The sequence below is a fragment of the Sphaeramia orbicularis genome, chromosome 7, assembly GCF_902148855.1.
Source record: "Sphaeramia orbicularis chromosome 7, fSphaOr1.1, whole genome shotgun sequence".
Classification (NCBI taxonomy): Eukaryota; Metazoa; Chordata; class Actinopteri; order Kurtiformes; family Apogonidae; genus Sphaeramia; species Sphaeramia orbicularis.
In genome coordinates, this window is record NC_043963.1 from 7,357,913 (window position 1) to 7,379,987 (window position 22,075).

General features: G+C 36.3%; 1 pseudogene; it reads right to left on the reverse strand.

Annotated features, from left to right (window-relative positions):
• The window catches only part of LOC115422036 (membrane-associated guanylate kinase, WW and PDZ domain-containing protein 2-like), an 80,002-nt pseudogene that overhangs the window by 1,521 nt on the left and 56,406 nt on the right, over window positions 1-22,075 (reverse strand).

Below are 22,075 nucleotides of genomic sequence, written 5' to 3' on the forward strand. Positions count from 1 at the left end.
GAGACAATCACAATCCAAAAAGACATGACAAACTGTGAAGCTGAACTGCAGCACTGTGGTTCTGTTATCTGTCAAATGTTCATTGTGGTCAGTTTCAGATGCTGCAGCTCTTTATAATTCATAGTTTGAGTTCTTGTTTGTTCAGTATGAATTGTCAGCCTTGTAAATCCAAGCTGGACTGACTGTAATATCCTGACCAAGGAAAATCAAATTCTCATTTTGTGCAGTAATCTACACCTGGCTTTATGCCTCCGTCCATAATATATAATATAATAGTAATGTAAATGTCATCTAAAATTAATGTTTATTTGCAACATAGTTAGCAAAAACTATACTGATCAAAAACAAATTATTTTAGCAAAAAAAAGTCTGTCATGTTTTGAATGTCTGGGTTGCCAGAAATTTGTGATGTTAAAATGGGGTCACGAGCCAAAAAGGTTGGAAACACTGTTGTAACTGATTTCCTGCTAAAACTCATCAACTGAGAACAAGAACCAAATCATTAAAATTATTATTAGAACTACTGGACAAAAAATGTACAGTCTGAATTTCTGAAAAGGTTCAGTGTTCATCCACACACCATCAATGACTTTGTTTTAGTCCGGTGATTCTAATTAGCGTTCTTAACATTTTCCGATACAAATGTCTGAGGGAAATGTACTTGTATAGACTAGACCACTACAGTTTTTAAAGACCATAATAATGATAGTTTGGAGCAGGAAAAAAATGTGATTAATCAGCTGATAGCTTAATGTCCTACCGACAAAAATTTTGGCTTTGAAATCTATTAAGGATACCTGAAACTGGCTGCTTTCACGAGTAAACCTGAATTACTGACCATCAAACTATTGCCGCGTTTCCACTACATGGAACCGGCTCGACTCGACTCGGGAATCAGATACTATTCCTGTAGACTGTTTCCATTACAGGATACTACCCACTTTACAGTACCTGGACGTCATAGCGATGTGGCGCATTACTTCCGTGTTGCCTGCTCAAAGTTGCTGATCACTCGTTGCGTGTTGTCTCGTCAAGCTCATGCTGAATTTTTACGTCAGCCACCAAAGACTGAATCTCCTGACTTAATGGTGTAGTTTTGTGGGCTGTTATCATGTGGATTAACCTACTGCTATGTTTACTGTAAACTTCCGCATCTAATTTTGTAAAACAGCGGGTCACAGAGACGACTCTCTGACCAATCAGTGGTCTGCAGTGTTTACATGTCACATTTTACTGTCTGGTTCTCATTCCTGGAACTCAGTGTAGGTGGTACCAAAAAAATAGTACCAGGTACCAGATTTCAGGTCCTTTTCATAATGGAAACACAAAAAAGCCGAGTTGAGTCAAGCCGGTACCACGTAGTGGAAACGCAACATAAAAGTAATTAATCAATAAATGTGGAGAAAATGTGGAATAGGAGTGTTTTTATCATTTGTCTTTCATATTATTTTTCCTCAAAGTCAATATTTTCAAACAAGAAACCTAAAATGATCAGTTTGTATTGACTTAGACTGCTTTGACTGGTCAAAGTTGGGGAATTGTCCAGATTAATTGGCCAAATCCATTAATTAGCCTGTCTCTACCACAGACACAACAACCACAGAGGTTTTCTGATAAAAACATTGATGACTGACACTTTGAATATCCAATAAGATTGTAGAGTTCGGAGGCTCTGACCTGGGAGAAGCTGAGGCTTTGAACGTCGGCTCCGTTGATCTTCATTATAGCGTCCCCTGGCTGAAGCGAGGGGCACATCCTCCGATCCCAAACCCGCTCACGACAGCCAGCTGCCTCCTTGCCCCCCCGCCGTGACGCTAAACCCCAGCCCTCCGCCGTCACTGCGCCCAAGGGCCACTGGCACTAGCTCCCCCCCAGGGGCCGACCCCGGTGACCCTGCACCAAGCGGGAGCGCAGCCCTCTGCAGGCGGAGGAAGGGGGCACTTGGTGATTGGCAGGACATCCGTTAAAGCCGCAGGGTGGGACGTCCCTGGGCGGCGTGAGGGCCAGGGATGTCTGGGGCATCGGCGGGCGCTGGACGGGAGCGCCGGGGGGAGTGGACGAAGTGGATGGGTTGGTAGCGGTGGTGGGGCTGGTGGAGTTCTGATGGAGGCCGGTCTCGGGCTGAGAGAGGGGCAGTTTGGACAAAGTGGGGAGGACGAGGAGGTGATGGGCAGCGTGGAGGAGGAGATGGGGAGCGTGGACGTCGACAGGTCGCTCTCTGAAGACTTGGAGCTCTGGTGGTGGAGGAGGGAGGTGGAGGACAGAGCGGGGAGGGTGCTACTGTTGTAACGAATCAGAGACGACCTGAGGAGAATGAAAAGGACCCCAGAGTTTAGAGTCGACCTCTGACCAAGTAAAAAAACAAACCACAAAGTCACTGAAATAATTTAGTACGAAAACTACTGTATCATTACAAGCACATATCTACATGTTCACTCTTAAAACAAATGTGTCCATTAAACCCACTCATGTTACAGCTGACTTTTCCCGTTGCAGCTTATTTTGAAATTGAAGAAAATTTCACAATGCATTAAACTGTATTGTCAAATACAGACTTTACAGAACCTAAAAATGTTAATGGGACTGTCAGAGTCCTTTACAGAGTAATATGAAGACACTGTTAAGTTAGTTGGCTTTATTGTGGAGGTTTTTTAATATTATCTGTCAATTCTTAGGAGTTTATTCCAGGGAGCTTTTCATGTGACTTACACAGACCTCAACATATAATGAAGAAACCTACTACCTAATGAACCATTTTCATGTTCTAATATGCAAGATGATGCAGGTAATTCATACATGATTGATATTAGGGGTGTAAGAAAATATCAGTTCTGCAATATATCGTAATATTTCATTTCACAATACTGTATCGATATTAAAAAGTACTGTATGGATATTTTAGGTATTTATTCAAATGCAGATATTGTGGAGGTTCATTTTTGTTTTTTGTTTTATTTTATTTATTATTATTTAACACTCCTTTACTAAATAAAGTTAGTTCCTTTGTTGGGATTGCACAAAAGTAATGTTATGATGTGATTATGAACTAATAGAATATGAACATTTGAAAAGGATCTTAAACTGTAATGTCTGTAAAACATAATTTAAGTTTTAACACAGGAAAATGTTGTGATATAGCATTAATCCTGTGAGATCAAATAAAAACATCTTTAGTATTTGGGCATATTTCTGGTGTAATTCAATTCTTCAAGGAAATAATCATTTAAAAAAAAAAAAGAAACTAACAAAAAATTGCTTTTTTAACAGTATCATGATATATTGTGATATATCGTATCGTGATTCTAGTATTGTGATTGGTATCGTATCGCCAGTCTTGCCAGTACACCCCTAATTGATATAAACACAATGATAGAACCATTTCCAAGTCCTTCACACATTGTTTCAGCATCTAGGAGAAAATATGCAGTCTGCCTAAGCTTGGTGAAATATGTTCTATAATAACAGAAAAAGTGCAGTGTTCTGAAACTCTACTGTTAGAACTCTAATTCGTTCTTTGCTTTCTTTCCTCCAAACATCTGAAGAAGGAACAGTGAGTTCATGGTTTTAAAGTGGAGGAACTTTCCAGTCCCAGACTAACTGACCTTCGTGTTCCAGCACTGGACATGCCGCCGTCAGAGTCACTGTGATTGGCTGATCTCTCTGGAGGTGGAGGTGGACCCAGCGGTGGGTCAGAGGATGTTGGCGTAGGTGGGCCTGTCAGGCCATTGTCATTGGTTGAGCTGCGTAGGAGGGCGGGGTTTGGCCTAGACCTGGATTAAGAGTGAAGGACAGTTGGTTGTAGTTTATCAAATATTTGAAATGGACTGATGCACCCTGTAGTTACTATCTCCTGGTGTACATATATTTATATCATATGTATTCAATGTTTTGTGGCTGGTTATACACAGGATTTTGTTAAATGTATGTTTCAAACACAGACTGAGAAATTATTGAGTTATTACATTTTGACAGAGCACTTTAATTTCCACCTGTCTGTCCTTTACAACACTCAGGCTGGAACATTCACAGACCAACTGAATTTATTGTAAATCATCTTATTCTACTCAGTCAATGAAACCAGTGCATTCTGGTAAGTAAATAGAGCCAGTAAGTAAAATATACTAATAATATACTATACTCCAGGAAAAGATGCTAAATAATTGAGTCAGAGTAAAGTAATTTTACATGATATGTTGTAAAAAGTAGAAAACATTTTTTAATCAGTAACAAACAGATTATAACTGTTATATTATTACAACTATACAAACAAAACAGTGTCATATGTCCAGTATGTCTCCTTTGTGATCTTAGTGACTGTTAAAAGCAGCAGTTTGAAGTATCACTGCAACAGAAAACACTAATGTTTTAAGCAGTCAATCCTATCAAACCTGCCCTGAAGATGCACAAACTGAGTGAAAACTGACAATAAATATTGTTGAAATGTTACAGACTTCTACTTCGTTTGTCATGTAATACAATTAGTCGGCCACTTCAGGATAGTGTTCTTTTTCAAAGTATTTTATTGAAGTTTCCAGTATTATGACAACAGCATTGTATGCATTAACAGCCGATCAAATGGAAAAATAGATTTATTTATTTAAGTTTTGGTGTACAATGTTGTAGCACCATAATGGATAAAGTAACAAGTATTAAAGTATGTCTAAACTGTCACATGTGGAGTGCCCCAGGGTGTGGTATTGGTACTTTGTCTTTTTCAGTCCCTGTTTGGCCCCAGGTGGTGATTATTAGCTGAAAATATTCTAATTTATGTTGAACAAATAACTATATAAATATATGCTTCGTTAAATCATTTTAAGTGACAACAGCACAGGACTAGAAAGTGTTACATAAAAAGCAACTATACTGTTTTTCTCAAAGTCCTGTGAGCTTTATTTTTTATTTATTTATTTAATTTATTTCGAACATGTAAACAAACAAAATAAATGAACAAAATAAAATAAGACAAAAACAAAATAACATTTAAATGAACAGAATCTATCTTCAAGTATGTGTCTGAATTTGCATGGTTGAAAAGGAGTAGGAAGAAGTATAAACTTAACTTTATTATGCGATATGTACAAATGCCATGACACCATAATGATATAAAAAGTAACAAGTATTAAAATATGTCTAAACTCTCCTTGTGTGGAATACCCCAGGGCTCAGTATTAGTACTTTGTATTTTTGAGTTTCTTTTAGCCCGAGGTGTTGCTTATTAGCTGATGATTCTCATTTACAAATGACAATTTACTAATACCATAAATATTGCTTAGTTAAAAAAAATGCAACTATAGCAGAAGACTAGAATCTATTCAATTAATAGCATCTTATGATGTTTTTCTCAAAGTCCTGTGAGCTTTATCATGCAATGTTCATATCAAAAACTAGAAAAGCACTTGGAGAGCGCAGACCTTCGCCAAGGCAGATCAGTTCCCCCCCCGATCACCACCAAAATTTAATTATTTTTTCCTTGTGCCAGTATCAACATTTCCTGAACATTTCATCAAAAATCCTTCCATAACTTTTTGAGTTATCGTGCTAACAGTCAAACAAACAGACAAACCCCGATGAAAACATAACCTCCTTGGTAATAAGGTGATGTTTTGTACTGACCTGGCGTGCTGCCGTTGGCATCCAGTGTCCGACTGTAGGTGAGGTGTGTTAGGCCGCGGGTCATATTGGATGGGTTGGGGGTTCGTTAGGGGTCTGTGGCTGTTGGGCAAGGGTCACGGAAAAATTACATCAGTCAACAAATCCAAATTTCTCAAACCAAAAAGTTCAAATAATTGTAAAGTAAGAACGCACCGTCTCCAGACTCTGCTTGGGACATCCGTCAGGGTTGTAGAGGGGTATCCTCTCCTCAGCACCACGTCCACACTCTGACCCATGGGGACCGACTTCAGCATCTCCACCCTTTATGAGAGCGACCCAACACACAGGTGTCGTTGATGTAAACCAGGATGTCGGCTGCAGGACAGACACGACAGTCAGTCTGAAGCTGTACCTTTATCAGGGTGACGCATGTTCAATTTCACACTTTTACACCCAGATCTGAAGTGTGAATGCACTGAAATGAAAAACGTAACCTGAAAATTAGGTTCTTTGTGTTAACAAGCAACAAAACCAACAGTGTCAAACCATTGTGAACAAAAAAAAAAATCTTAAAATGATTGTGTGTTGTTTTCTGCAGTGAATTTGCTCCCAGATTCTTTAAAGGAGTAATATTTTGCTTTTTTAAAATGGATTCAAACATTTCCCTGTGGTCTCTATAAACTGTAAATGCTCTGCTCGGGTCTGAATTCTTCATTAATTCAACTCCACAGGTCCATCTTCAGCCCTATTTCTGAGTAATGACACCAGAAAGGTCATTTTTAGCGCTGGCCCTTTAAATGCACATGAGCCACTTCAGGCCCCGCCCCTCCAGGTTGTTGGCTGTGCTGCTCTGTCCCGTTCAACCAACAACTGAACATTTTAGGGAATCAGCTCCAAGTTTGGACATATTTTCAGTTTTTACTACAACCACTGCTGCTGACAAACAATTATGTCGTACTCGGAGAAATGTTCGTCAGAAGTCTGGACCTTATATGTGCAAATGTCGTGATGTAACTAGTTAAAAACGTAACAAATTAAGCAGGAATTGAAACGAGTTGTAGAAATCCACTTGACTTTTGAAAAAAATGAATATAAAGATAACTTTGCAGCACCTGGAGGGTTCACATGAAAAACAATTAATGCATCCAGTTTTTTTGGTTTGCATATTTCAGTTCCTTTTCTTTTTCTTTGCCTTTGACTTCAGTAAAGAAATACTTAGAGGTCCATGTTTTATTAAAACTCTGCATTTTGAATCAGGTCTTTTTTTTGCCGTTAGCTGACATCTTCCTGGGGTGAAACTGACCAACAAACCAATCAGTGCATAAGCCTTATGCTAAGTACAGAATGTATGTGTGGAAAGACGTTAATTTAGCAGCTCCTTCAAAATAAAAGCAGTGCTGTTGTATTGGTTGCATCTGTTAACGATGATATATATTGCATTGATTTTAATTTGCCAATGACCTCATGTGGCCCACGGGCCTTACATTGCCCAGGTCTGGTATATAAGATGTAAATTTCACCACTATCACATCTCACATCACTTTGAAGACAGGTGTTTGAGTTTTAGCCATCACTGATTAGCTCTTTGGAGCCAGAAATAACCATATTTGGATAAAAGGGGTGTGGCTGGGGAGCTAATGCAGCAAAACATTAAACTTCATGAAATATACAAAATCATTTCATAGTATCATTATTACTTATTAACCACAACTACAGTGGAGCTGTCTGTCAAGGAAAATATGTTTTATTCAGTAAATCAATAAATAAATAGATTTGCAAGTGGAAGTCAGAAGGCAGCAAGCTGTCAATCAAACCTGTCAATCAAAGCCAGATATGACAGATTCCAAAGCTCCACTTCACCTCAAATTTTCACCAACAAATCAATAATTTAAAGAGGAACAACTGCAACAGTTAGAAAATTAAATAAATGAGACCAGAATGACTTATGAGGAAAAATTAGCAACTTAGTTATTTTATGTTTATGCATTTGGCAGACGCTTTTCCAAAGAAGAGGGAAGTTTAGAGGGAAGTTTAGTGTAAGTCTATGGAGGTCAGACTCTTATGCAGTATAGTGGCCATAAGTGGTATGACAGTTTGGTCTTTATGATCCAGTCTTTAACAGGATTAGAACAAGTGTCATTAAAAATAATAATGGTCTTAAAACTGTTCTAGTCAACTTTCATTTGTCCCATTTATGAGTGTAATTACAATATTACATGGAATGTTAAATTAATTAATGCTGCTAATGTTAGCACAGGTTGCTAGGATAATGAGTGTATTTCAGTTTGTTTATAGCGATACTAGGAAATATTGATGTTTTTATCTCAATCAGCATGAACAGCACATCTTACAGCTGTAGTCATGGTGTGTCCCAATATTTATGTCCATATAGTGTATAAACATCAATATTTCCTTAAAGTTTAATGGGAGATTTTTCTTCCTCAGTGAGATGTAAAGAAAGTAGATAGTTAGTTGTGGTAGAAAATTATTATTTACGGTCAGAACAAGAAAATATTTTAGAAATTTAGAGGAAGAACATTTAAAATCCTATTCACAGATTAAAAAAAACAAACAAAATTAATGTTGAGAGAAATTAAGTCCAAACCATCTCTGAAGGATTCGGAGGCAAAATAAGAATTTAAACCAAACTAACCAATGCAATGATATTTATCCCAATATTAAACAATATTACAACATTAGTCATTATTGTTTTGTATCCCAGACCCCTGTTAGAAAAGAAACACCTGAATTCAACGTGTCCACATACTTTTGTCCACATAGTGTACCTTCATATACAGTTCTTTAACGGTGTACATTTCTTTGCTGCATCTATAGATTTAAGCTCATATATGTACTTTGTTTGTACTTGTTCTTTTGTGTTCTGTACTTCAACAGTATTTTTATAGTTTTTCTTCAGTGGGTCGTCAGTGTTCAGGTGTTTTCTACCGCCGTTAAAGCCCTCTGGTCTCTTTCCCAGGAGATTTTCACTGTGTGTGTGATACATTCCTGACTATTTATCCTCGATGCACGTGAACAGGTCTCACAGTGTGGGAGAGAAAGGAGGCAGTGTGTGTCGGAAAGATTAAAGAGACTGTGTGTGTGTGTGTGTGTGGATTAGCTGTAGATCATATGATTGTGTGCCTGTGCAAAATAAAGACCTGAAAACCAAACAGCGAGATAATCCTGCAGACAGAAACCACATATTTAAAGCTCGCTCTGTTTTATAACAACTAAATCCACCCCAGTGTCTAAGTCTGCGTGTCCATTTGGAACAGTCGTGTCTTCAAGTCTGGACCCTGGTCTGCGTCTCTGCTCACATCACTGATGTGCAGGTGTTTTCTAGTTTTTTTCCTGAGTTTTCTAGTGTCTGAGATGACAACAGTGGGCCTCGACTTTAGTTCAACAGTTTGGTAAAAACATTCGCCTTCATTTTGTTCCTGAACTAAAGTACATTTTTCAAGTATCTGCACTTTACTTCCTACATTTTAAGATAAATATCTGTTCTCTTTACCCTTCCATTTGTCAAACAACCTTGTGACTTTGTTGACAAACCTTTCAAGGGCGGTATTCCATTATTTTCTTTTTCACTTTGCATCACACTGTGCTTTCCCAACATCGTGCAAATTTCAACCCACATGGACAATAACACCAGACGACTGCCTGGTGCATAGACTGTACAGTATACATGTACAGCACTGGACACGACCAAACAGACCACGGATATGAGAGTATCAGCAATGGTTAAAACAACTGTCACTAATACTGTACCTGTTTTGGGTGCAGTAGTAGTAACAGTATCAGTACCTGTGTACTGTATTAGTAACAGTATTAGTACCTGTTTTTTGTGCAGTAGTAACAGTATTAGTACCTGTGTACTGTATTATTAACCGTATCAGTACCTGTGTGCTGTATTATTAACAGTATTAGTACCTGTGCACTGTATTAGTACAGTATCAGTACCTGTTTTGGGTGCAGTATTAACAGTATTGGTACCTGTGTACTGTATTATTAACGGTATTTGTACCTGTGTACTGTATTATTAACAGTTTTTGTACCTGTGTACTGTATTATTAACAGTATTGGTACCTGTGTACTGTATTATTGACAGTATCGGTACCTGTGTACTGTATTAGTAACAGTATCAATACCTGTTTTGGGTGCAGTATTAACAGTATTGGTACCTGTGCACTGTATTATTAACACTGCTTGTACCTGTCTGTATATTAACAGTATTTGTACCTGTTTTGGTTGCAGCATTAAGAGTATTGGTACCTGTATACTCTTTAGTATACAGTTTTAGTACCTGTTTTGGGTGCAGTATTAGTAACAATAACAGTACATGTGTACTGTATTAGTAACAGTATTAGTACCTGTTTTGGGTGCAGTATTAACAGTATTGGTACCTGTGTACTGTATTATTAACAGTATTTGTACCTGTGTACTGTATTATTAACAGTTTTTGTACCTGTGTACTGTATTATTAACATTATTGGTACCTGTGTACTGTATTATTAACAGTATTTGTACCTGTTTTGGGTGCAGTATTAACAGTATCGGTACCTGTGCACTGTATTATTAACAGTATTTGTACCTGTTTTGGTGCAGTATTATGAACAGTTTGGGTACCTATGTACTGTATTATAAACAGTATTGGTACCTGTTTTGGTGCAGTATTATGAACAGTATTGTTTCTTGTTTTGGTGCAGTATTCTGAACAGTTTGGGGACCTGTGTACTGTATTGTAAACAGTATCAGTACCAGTTTTTGGTTTCAGTATTATGAACAGTATCGGTACCTGTCTTTAGTGCAGTATTCTGAACAGTTTCAGTACCTGTTTTGGTGCAGTATTCTGAACAGTTTTGGTACTTGTCTTTGGTGCAGTATTCTTAACAGTTTCAGTACCTGTTTTGGTGCAGTATTCTGAACAGTTTCAGTACCTGTTTTGGTGCAGTATTCTGAACAGTTTCAGTACCTGTCTTTGGTGCAGTATTCTTAACAGTTTCAGTACCTGTGTTGGTACAGTATTGTGAACAGTTTCAGTACCTGTCTTTGGTGCAGTATTCTTAACAGTTTCAGTACCTGTCTTTGGTGCAGTATTGTGAACAGTTTCAGCACCTGTTTTGGTGCAGTATTCTGAACAGTTTTGGTACCTGTCTTTGGTGCAGTATTCTTAACAGTTTCAGTACCTGTTTTGGTGCAGTATTCTGAACAGTTTCAGTACCTGTCTTTGGTGCAGTATTCTTAACAGTTTCAGTACCTGTGTTGGTGCAGTATTGTGAACAGTTTCAGTACCTGTTTTGGTGCAGTATTCTTAACAGTTTCAGTACCTGTGTTGGTGCAGTATTGTGAACAGTTTCAGTACCTGTCTTTGGTGCAGTATTCTGAACAGTTTCAGTACCTGTGTTGGTGCAGTATTGTGAACAGTTTCAGTACCTGTTTTGGTGCAGTATTCTTAACAGTTTCAGTACCTGTTTTGGTGCAGTATTCTTAACAGTTTCAGTACCTGTGTTGGTGCAGTATTGTGAACAGTTTCAGTACCTGTCTTTGGTGCAGTATTCTGAACAGTTTCAGTACCTGTTTTGGTGCAGTATTGTGAACAGTTTCAGTACCTGTGTTGGTGCAGTATTCTTAACACCTGTGTTGGTACAGTATTCTGAACAGTTTCAGTACCTGTTTTGGTGCAGTATTCTTAACAGTTTCAGTACCTGTGTTGGTGCAGTATTGTGAACAGTTTCAGTACCTGTCTTTGGTGCAGTATTCTGAACAGTTTCAGTACCTGTTTTGGTGCAGTATTCTTAACAGTTTCAGTACCTGTGTTGGTACAGTATTCTTAACAGTTTCAGTACCTGTTTTGGTACAGTATTCTGAACAGTTTCAGTACCTGTCTTTGGTGCAGTATTCTTAACAGTTTCAGTACCTGTCTTTGGTGCAGTATTGTGAACAGTTTCAGCACCTGTTTTGGGTGCAGTATTCTGAACAGTTTTGGTACCTGTCTTTGGTGCAGTATTCTTAACAGTTTCAGTACCTGTTTTGGTGCAGTATTCTGAACAGTTTCAGTACCTGTCTTTGGTGCAGTATTCTTAACAGTTTCAGTACCTGTTTTGGTGCAGTATTGTGAACAGTTTCAGTACCTGTTTTGGTGCAGTATTCTTAACAGTTTCAGTACCTGTGTTGGTGCAGTATTGTGAACAGTTTCAGTACCTGTCTTTGGTGCAGTATTCTGAACAGTTTCAGTACCTGTGTGGTGCAGTATTGTGAACAGTTTCAGTACCTGTTTTGGTGCAGTATTCTTAACAGTTTCAGTACCTGTTTTGGTGCAGTATTCTTAACAGTTTCAGTACCTGTGTTGTGCAGTATTGTGAACAGTTTCAGTACCTGTCTTTGGTGCAGTATTCTGAACAGTTTCAGTACCTGTTTTGGTGCAGTATTGTGAACAGTTTCAGTACCTGTGTTGGTGCAGTATTCTTAACAGTTTCAGTACCTGTGTTGGTACAGTATTCGAACAGTTTCAGTACCTGTCTTTGGTGCAGTATTCTGAACAGTTTCAGTACCTGTTTTGGTGCAGTATTGTGAACAGTTTCAGTACCTGTTTTGGTGCAGTATTCTTAACAGTTTCAGTACCTGTGTTGGTGCAGTATTGTGAACAGTTTCAGTACCTGTCTTTGGTGCAGTATTCTGAACAGTTTCAGTACCTGTTTTGGTGCAGTATTCTTAACAGTTTCAGTACCTGTGTTGGTACAGTATTGTGAACAGTTTCAGTACCTGTTTTGGCGCAGTATTGTGAACAGTTTCAGTACCTGTGTTGGTACAGTATTGTGAACAGTTTCAGTACCTGTTTTGGCGCAGTATTGTGAACAGTTTCAGTACCTGTGTTGAGGGCAGGCGGTCCCAGGTGTGACACTGTACACCTGCAGAAACTCTCGGGGTCGACTTCCTCCGACGATGTTGAAACCGAAACCTCGCGGTCCTTTGGAGAGTCGGGTGTGGATGGAGTACCCCCTCAGCTGACTGGGCTGGTCTGTGAACTCTGGGACTGACACACACACACACATGCACACGCACACGCACACACACAGGACGGATACTGTTTAGATGAACTGATCTGTGAGCAGCTTTAGAAAAAGCCTGAACAGTCTGGATCAGGCACAAACTGTATTCTGAGCTGATGGGAACAGACGACTCAGACTGGACATGGACTCAGTTCTGAATGTGTTTCCTGTTCTACAAAGTTTAAACACTTCTAATATTTGAACTCAGCCCAGTTAGTTCCATGTGCTGTGTTTTTAAGAGTCCATTCACTGAAGAGTTCATGCTAATCATACGTAGGCACAAACACACCCATAACCTTCTGCCCTGGTTTTGTGCTGGAGTGTGTTCGTCCACATTTCAGCAGTAACTGGTCCACACTGAACCCAAACTCCCAGATCCAAAGTCTGTCATGAACGCAGATGCACACACAGACACTCTGACAGTCAGTGACTTTTATAGTTTAACTGCCTGAAACTCAGAGATGACACATGCACTGACCTCAGCTCTTCCATATTTGACTGAAGCTTTTGCACCTGACATCATTAAACATGTGTTCAGCCTCACACTGATGATTACAGACATATACAGGAACAGACAGTGAGTCAGACAGGAGTTTGGATTCAGTCAAACAGATGACACCTGCACCAGCCCACTGTGTAGAACACAGAGGTGTGTGTGTGTGTGTGTGTTTATGATCTGCTTTGGATCTGTTTTTATGTCTGTGATGTTGTGTGTGTGTGTGTGTGTGTGTGTATATACAGTATGAGCAGCAGACCACAGTTTATAAAGATGAATAAACATCCATCCCCATACACACACATACACACACACATATACACACATATACACATATACACATATACACACATACATACATACATCAACACACACACACACATACGTATACATGCACACACACACACATACATACATGCATACATACATACATAATACACACACATGCATGCATACATGCATACATATATACATACATACATACACACATATGTATATACACACATAAACACATATATGCATGCATATACACATACATACATACATACATGCGTATATGCACACACATACTGTATATACATACATACATACATACACACATACATAAACACTTATATACATGCATATATACACAAACATACATACATGCATATATACACAAATACATACATACACACATACATACATCCACATACATTTATATGTACGTGCGTGCACACACACACACACACACACACATATACACTATATGGACAAAAGTATGTGGACATGTTGAATTCAGGTGCTTCTTTCTAACAGGGGTCTGGGATACAAAACAATAATGACCAATGTCAGAATATAGTTTAATATTGTGATAAATATCATTCCATTGCAATATTGATGTTTATAAACTATATGGACAAAAATAATGGGACACATCATGTCTACAGCTGTCAGATGTCCTGTTCATGATGATTTGAGATAAAAACGTCAATATTTCCCAAAGTTTAACGGGAGATTTTCTTATTGAGTTGTGAAGAAAGTAGATGGTTAGTTGTGGTGTGAACTATCCTGTGTGAAAATCTTTCTATTTCCAACAAAAAAGTGAATAACATGAACAAATATGGTACACATGAAAATATGAAATAGCATACAATAATATGAAATGTGTTAAGAGAAATAAGTGCAATTTTAACAATATTCTGCTGTCACTAAATGTTTGTGTGTATTTGTAGATCCACTCTGATCTGTAAGTTCTAATGTACATGTGTAAATGATAAACTGAGGCAGAATATTACAGTTACTTTTCTTAAATTTCAGGTTGTTCACATTTTTTAAAGGATAGTTTGTAAACATTTTCACAGTGTAATTTAACTTTTTTCACTGTTATCATTTTACTGGTCTGACCCACTTCAGGTCATACTGGGCTGAATGTGACCCCTGAACTAAACTGACCCTTGATCTGGACCTTAACTTCTTCTCATAAAGTAGAGTCCACTCAGAGTGGAGTGGGTCTGTGCTGCCCCCTGCTGGTTCTCAAATAAAAACCCTTTAAACTGAACATGGACTTACGTTCTGTACAGGACAGGGTCTCTTTGTTCTGGGTTCGAGGATCCAGCCAGCTGGTCGTCTTCGAGTTATGACTGACAGACACAAACAAGCCTTGTTATCATCAGGAATTCACAGGGAATTCTGGGTAATGAAGGAATACTGCAGCTTCAAAATGTGACTTTAAGTCAAATTTGACCAAAGTTAACCACTCAACATAAGAGACTCACAATCATATGCCTCCTTCAAATGACAACTTAAACATTGGATGAAGGAAAACCAAGCCTGTGACCATCAGTAGAGTGTCTTCACTGTGGTGTTCTGTGTGCTTTTATGATGTTTTTTCTTTTTGTCAGCTGTCTTTCCTGTCACCTGCCTAGGGACTACAGATGGAAATTAGCACTGCTGCTACAGTCTGGCATATTTACAGCTGCAATTGTTGTAGATGTTCATTAATATGCACTGTCCCTAATGAATAAATAAATAAATGAAATAATTAAAATTTAGTGTTTTCACAACCTAGTTTGGCTGTTACTGAAGAGCAACTTAAAATGATGAAATTTTTGTTTGTCTGACAATTTAAAAAAAAAATGACGCATCAGTTATATTTATGTATTAATTACCTCCGCCAAGGAGGTTATGTTTTTGCCAGGGTTTGTTTGTTTGTTTGTCTGTCTGTTTGTTTGTCTGTCCGTTAGTGTGCAACATACTCAAAAAGTTATGGACAGATTTGGATGAAATTTTCAGGGTTTGTTGGAAATGGGATAAGGAAGAAATGATTAAATTTTGGTGGTGATCGGGGGTGGGGGGGCCCACGGGGGGGCCCACTGATCAGCCTTGGTGGAGGTCTGCACTCTCCGAGTGCTTCTAGTTAGGTTTATAAATAATCTGATACAAAAAAACATATTAAACAATGTGCATCAAGCTCCATTGGAATTCATTATAAGATAAAGATTAATTTGGCGTAAAATATATTTTACGCCAAATTATAAGAAAAGTTTTAATTGATCAATGATTAGTATTAGCACTAAACTGAGCGCTTGAATTTTTCTAAATGTTCCCAGGGTGAGCTCAGTGAAACCTTTTTTAGTATGGAATGAAAAAATAATAATAATTTCACTGGAAACACTCCTTTAAACACATTTATGTAATATTGTGGATAAAAGATGTTACTGCTTTAGATAAACATCATTGGAGAAGTCATGAATCTTTGGTATGGTCTATATGCCTTTTTTTTTTTTACTTTTTTTTTTTTTTTTTTTTACTATTTTTCTTCAGTTTATTTTACATCATAGTATGTTTTTATGGAAGTTCTTTATTAAGTGAAACTTGTTCCTGGACTGAAATAAGAGATTCCGTATATCAATGGGATGTTACAGGATAAATTAAATTAAATAAAATTAAATTAAATAATATTGCTCACTCTATATAGTATGGCTCTCCTGAGTCACTGAACGCCAGCTCCCAGTTCTCAGGCAGTGGACCCCCCTCCTCCTCCTCCTCCTCCTCCTCCTCTTCCTCTTCCGACTCCTCTTACTCCTTTTCTGTCCCGTCTCGACTCCCCACCGCCGACTCCCACGATTGGCTGAGAGGCAGGCCGGTGGGCGGGGCTCCGGCTGAACCTGCTGAAGAATACAGATAGGAATGAAAAATCCAAGTGTCAGAACCAGTTTCCTGTAGGTCAGGGGGTGTCAAACATGACCCCTGGACCAAAACCAGCCCTGCAAAGTGTTTAATCTGGCGCATGAGATGAATTTGTGAAATACTAAATTTACACTGAAGGTTTTAACAATCAATGGTGTTAAAGTCATTTTTCATTAATCACTTGTCATTTTCAAATGGTTCACACAAGAAAAATAATAGCACAATAACCTATAAATCTGTAAGTAAGAATCTGTTCTTAATTGCTTGCCTGGGTAAATACATCTTAAATAAATATGTAATGACAACTCCAAATTTTTCTTTTTTTTTAATTTTTTTTTATTTAGAGTGAAAAATTAAAATGACATGTTGAAAATTACATTTTCAAACTATCCTTTCACCAGTAAAATGCAAATAGCCTGAACAAATGTGAACAAAGTGAAATTTCTTAAGAAAAATAAGTATAATTTTACCAATATTCTGCCTGTTATTAAATGTTTTGTGTATTTGTAGATCCACTGTGATCTGTAAGTTGCAAATGCACATGTGTAAATGAAGTTGGGGTAAATATTGTTAAAATTACACTTTTAAATTTTTGTACACAAATTTAACAATATTCTGCCTCAGCTTAACATTTACACATGTGCATTACAATTTACAGATGACAGTGGATCTACAAATACACAAAACATTTTAATAACAGGAAGAATATTGGTAAAATTACACTTGTTTTTCTAAAATATTTCAGGTTTTTCATGTTTATTCATATTCCCATTTCTTTGAAGTGATAGTTTGTTAATGTAAACATTTATATGTAATTTTTCTTTTTACACTAAAACAATGACGAAAACTTGGACTTAGTTTCTGGGTTATTGATAGTGTTTTAGTGGTTTGATCTACTTTAGATGATATTGGTCTGTATGTGGAACTTGAACTAATATGATTTTACACCATTGATTGTTAATATCCTCAGCGTAATTTTTTCATTTCACAAATTCACCCTTTGGGCCAGATTGGACCTTTTTTCGGGCCAGTTTTAACTCATAGGACTCGTGTTTGACACAAAATGGTGCAGTTATTTTTATGAGTGTGTATTGGCAAGAATCTGGCGATATGATAAATACTGATGACACTGTTAAAAAGGACATTTTTTTGTTTGTTTCTTTTTTTTAATGATTATTTCCTGGAAGAATTGAATTACACCAGAAATCTGCACAAATACTAAACACATTTTTATTGGATCACAACAGGATTCTGATGCTATATCACAAAATTTTCCTGTTAAAATTTAAATTCTGTTTTGCAGACATTACAGTTTCAGATCCTGTTCAAATGTTCATATTCAGTTAGTTCAGAACTAACATCAGAACATTATTTGTGTGCAGTCCCAACAAAGGAACTAGCATTATTTAATAAAAGAGTGTTAAAAATAATAAATAAATATAAACAAAAAGAAAAGAAAGAAACAGAAATGAACCTCCACAATATCAGCATTGAATAAATACCTAAAAATATTGACAGGTTTTTTTTAATACTGATACAGTATTGTGAAATTAAATATGTGATATATTGCAGAACTGATATTTTCTTACACCCCTAGTTATTTCTTTGTTTAGTATTAGTTGGAGGTGATATTTGTTTGTGTTTTCATACCTGACAGGCCGCTGTCCTCCTCGCTGTTGTCTCCTTCCTCCACTGCTTTCTCCAGGTTACTCAGAGACTTACTCCTCGTCCTGAAGTTCCTCAGCAGGTTTCGATGTTCCTGGTATGTGATCGGAGGACTCTCGGGGCCGATGTGGACTGGGCGGGGCGTACCGTAATAGTTACCTGTAATGGATGAGAATAAAAACAAGTTTTATCAATATATATACATCAATAATGTCAAAATATCAATATGTTTGTGTTTGTTGAAATCTCATCCATGTGTTCGTCTGAACCTGGAGATGAAAAATTTTATACAGGTTTGTCCCATATCTCAGTCCTTGTACATGATCCAGGCCTGGACCAAGGTTATTATCGTTAACAAAAACTAACGAAATGACGAAAACTAGAATTGTAAAAACATTTTCATTAACTGAAATAAATAAAAACTATAATTAAAAGAAAAAAACGATAACTAACTGAAACTGTAATTATGGATAAAATTCCCTTAGTTTTCATCTTTGTCAACGTCGGATTGATACGAAATCGATTTATTTCCTTCAAGCAATTTTAGCTAGCGGCACCATATGATATTAACGGTCCGTCACTTGTGGTTTCCAGTCGTCTTCTGGTTCCCACTCTACCTGGAAACATGGAGACTAAAGCTGGGAGAAAGCAGCAGAGTCCTGTCTGGGGTTTACTTGAATATGACGGCGAAGAAGATAAAAGATATAAAAAAAACTAAAACTAAGCATTTAGAAAATAATGAAAACTAATATAAACTTGCAAACCTGCTCTAAAAACTAATTAAAACTAACTGAATTCGAGAAAAAAGTCAAAACTAAATAAAACTAAACTATAATGAAAAATCCAAAACTATTATAACCTTGGTCTGGACCATCACACAATATGTTTTTAAAAAATCTGATATTTCAGTTAAAATGCTGGAATACCACAAGAATACAGTTGTAACATTAGAACTGATAATTATAGGACAAAAAGTTTAAATTTTCAATAGACTTTATGTCACTAAAGCAACAATTCGATAATAGGCTTCGTATTTTGTCTCCAATTTTCTATTAAGAAATTTAATTCAATAAAAGTGGACAAAATTATCAACAAATGTACAAAAATGTTGAAAATCAACAACAAAATGAACAAAATGATTAAGAAAAGATCAACAAAATGAGCAAAACTTAAAAAAAAAAAAGTAACAAAATGAGCCACAAAACTGAACGAAAATAGATAAAATAATCATCAAAATGAAGAAATGGATAAAATTAACAAAAACTGACAATATAAGCAACAAATTAAACCCAATAATGCACAAAATCATTGAAAAAATGGACAAAATGAGCAACAAAACTGAACATAAATGAACAAACGTGTCCCAATATAGTGTATTTCTGAGCCAAAACAACAAAAACAACAACAACAACAACTTGCCAATGAACCAAACAACACGGAATAAGACGTTAAGGTAAAGAATAAAACCAAACACAAAGGGACTACAGATCAGAACGAGTAAATCCAGTTTTAGAATCTAATGACAGTGAAATCAGTGACAGGTCGGACACATCTTGTTGAGTGTGAAAACATGAATATGGATTCAGGTTCTATTTCCGTCGCATTAATCCCATTGAGATTAATGCAGAGAGCGAGAGACCTCGACAGAGAGTGGGTTAAAAAGAGAGAGAGCGGAGAGAGATGGATGTGGGCCACACTGAGCTGATGAAGCAGGTCTGAGGTTTCAAGGATTAGAGACAAAATCCTCTTTTCCTCCCAAACACTGTTAAAAACATTAAACATCACTCAGGCAGCGAGTTTCCTCCACACTGTAAAAAATGACTTCAGTGGGAACAAAAACGGGTCTGCTGTGTCGTTAAAAGACCTCATTACCCCCGTCTGCAATAATATATTTATTATTATGTATTAACCTTTATTAAAAATCCCCAACGAGATTAAGAACGTCTTTTACAAGGGAGTCCTGGACAAACCACAGTAACGAGATTAAACCATCAGAACACAAATAACACACGTTTAACGATAAATAGTAAGAAAATAAATAAATAAAAATTATGAGCATATTATGAAAACAAGTGAAAGTTATGGAGTCGACCTCAGCAAAAGGAACAGAATGATTCATAAAAGATCAACAAAATGAGCAAAATTATTTAAAAGATATACAAAATAAGGAGGAATTTGAGGAGATGGTTTCTGCTTAATTTCTCTCAACTTTGATTTTGTTTTAAGGAAATTTTGATGTTTATAAACTATATGGACAAAAGTATTGGGACACATTTTGTCTACAGCTGTAAGATGTCCTGTTCATGAGGATTTGACATAAAAACATCATTTCCTTAAAGTTTAATAGTAGATTTTTCTTCCTCAGTGAGATGTAATAATAATAATAATAATAATGGATTGGATTTATATAGCACCTTTCTAGACACCCAAAGCGCTTTACATTATTGACCCATTATTCATTCGCGCTCACATTCTCACTCTGGTGGTGGTAAACTACATCTGTAGCCACAGCTGCCCTGGGGCAGACTGACAGAGATGTGAAGAAAGTAGATGGTTAGTCCTGGTACAAAATTATTATTTACAGTCAGAGCAGGAAAAATATTTTAGAAATTTAGCGGTAGAACATTTAAAATCATAGTCGTGGATTAAAATAACAAAAACAAAAAATTGACAGAAATTAAATAAAAACCTTCTCTGTGTCTCTGTTTTGTGGCAAATTTTAGTGATTATTTTGTGTATTTTTTAAATAATTTTGCTCATTTTGTTGGTCTTTTATATATCATTTTGTTCATTTTGTTGAGGTCCATTCCATAACTTACACTTGTTTTTCGTAATCTGTTCATAAATGTTTTTTTTTTTTTTTTTTTACTAACTATTCATTATTAAACCTGTCTGTTATTTGTGTTTTAATGGTGTAATCTTGTAACTGTGTTTTGTTTTTGCATGAACAGGACATCTTACAGCTGTAGACATGATGTGTCCCAATATTTATGTCCTTATAGTTTATAAACATCAGTATTTCCTTTAAGTTTAATGGTAGATTTTTCTTCCTCAGTGAGATGTGAGTAAAGTAGATGACTGAAGTGGCTAATTTTATGGATTATTTTGTTTATTTTTTTTAAATAATTTTGCTCATTTTGTTGATCTTTTATTTATCATTTAGTTCATTTTGTTCAGGTCAGAGCATGAAAAATATTTTAGAAATTTAGCAGTAGAACATTTAAATCATAGTCATGGATAAAAAAAAATCGTTGAAAGAAATAGTAAAAAAAAAAAAAAAAAGTAAAAACCATCTGTCTCTGTTTTGTGGCTAATTTTATTGATTCTTTTGTTTATTTTTTAATAATTTTGCTCATTTCGTTGAGATGAACTCCATAACTTACACTTGTTTTTCATGATCTGTTCGTAAATGTTATTTTTTTTTTACTAACTATTCATTATTAAACCTGTCTGTTATTTGTGTTTTAATGGTGTAATCTTGTAACTGTGTTTTGTTTTTGCATGAACAGGACATCTTACAGCTGTAGACATGATGTGTCCCAATATTTATGTCCATATAGTTTATAAACATCAATATTCCTTTAAGTTTAATGGTAGATTTTTCTTCCTCAGTGAGATGTGAAGAAAGTAGATGGTTAGTTGTGGTAGGAAATTATTATTTACAGTCAGAGCAGGAAAAATATTTTAGAAAGTTAGAGGAAGAACATTTAAAATAATAGTCATAGATAAATAAAAAACAAAATCAATGTTGAGAGAAATTAAGTAAAATCCATCTCTCTGTCTCTGTTTTGGCTAATTTTATTGATTATTTTGCTCATTTTGTTGGTCTTTTATTCATCATTTTGTTCATTTTGTTGAGATCGACGCCATAACTTGCTCTTGTTTTTCCTAATCTGTTTGTAAATGTTTTTTTTTTGTTTTTTTTTACAAACTATTTATTGTTAAATGTATGTAATTTGTGTTTAATGGTGTCATCTTGTTTTTGCATTAACGATACATCTTAGTTGTAGACATGATTTGTCCCAATATTTTTGTCCATATAATTTATAAACATTAATATGAGAAAAATTAAGTCCAAACCATCTCTGAGGCATTTTAGAAG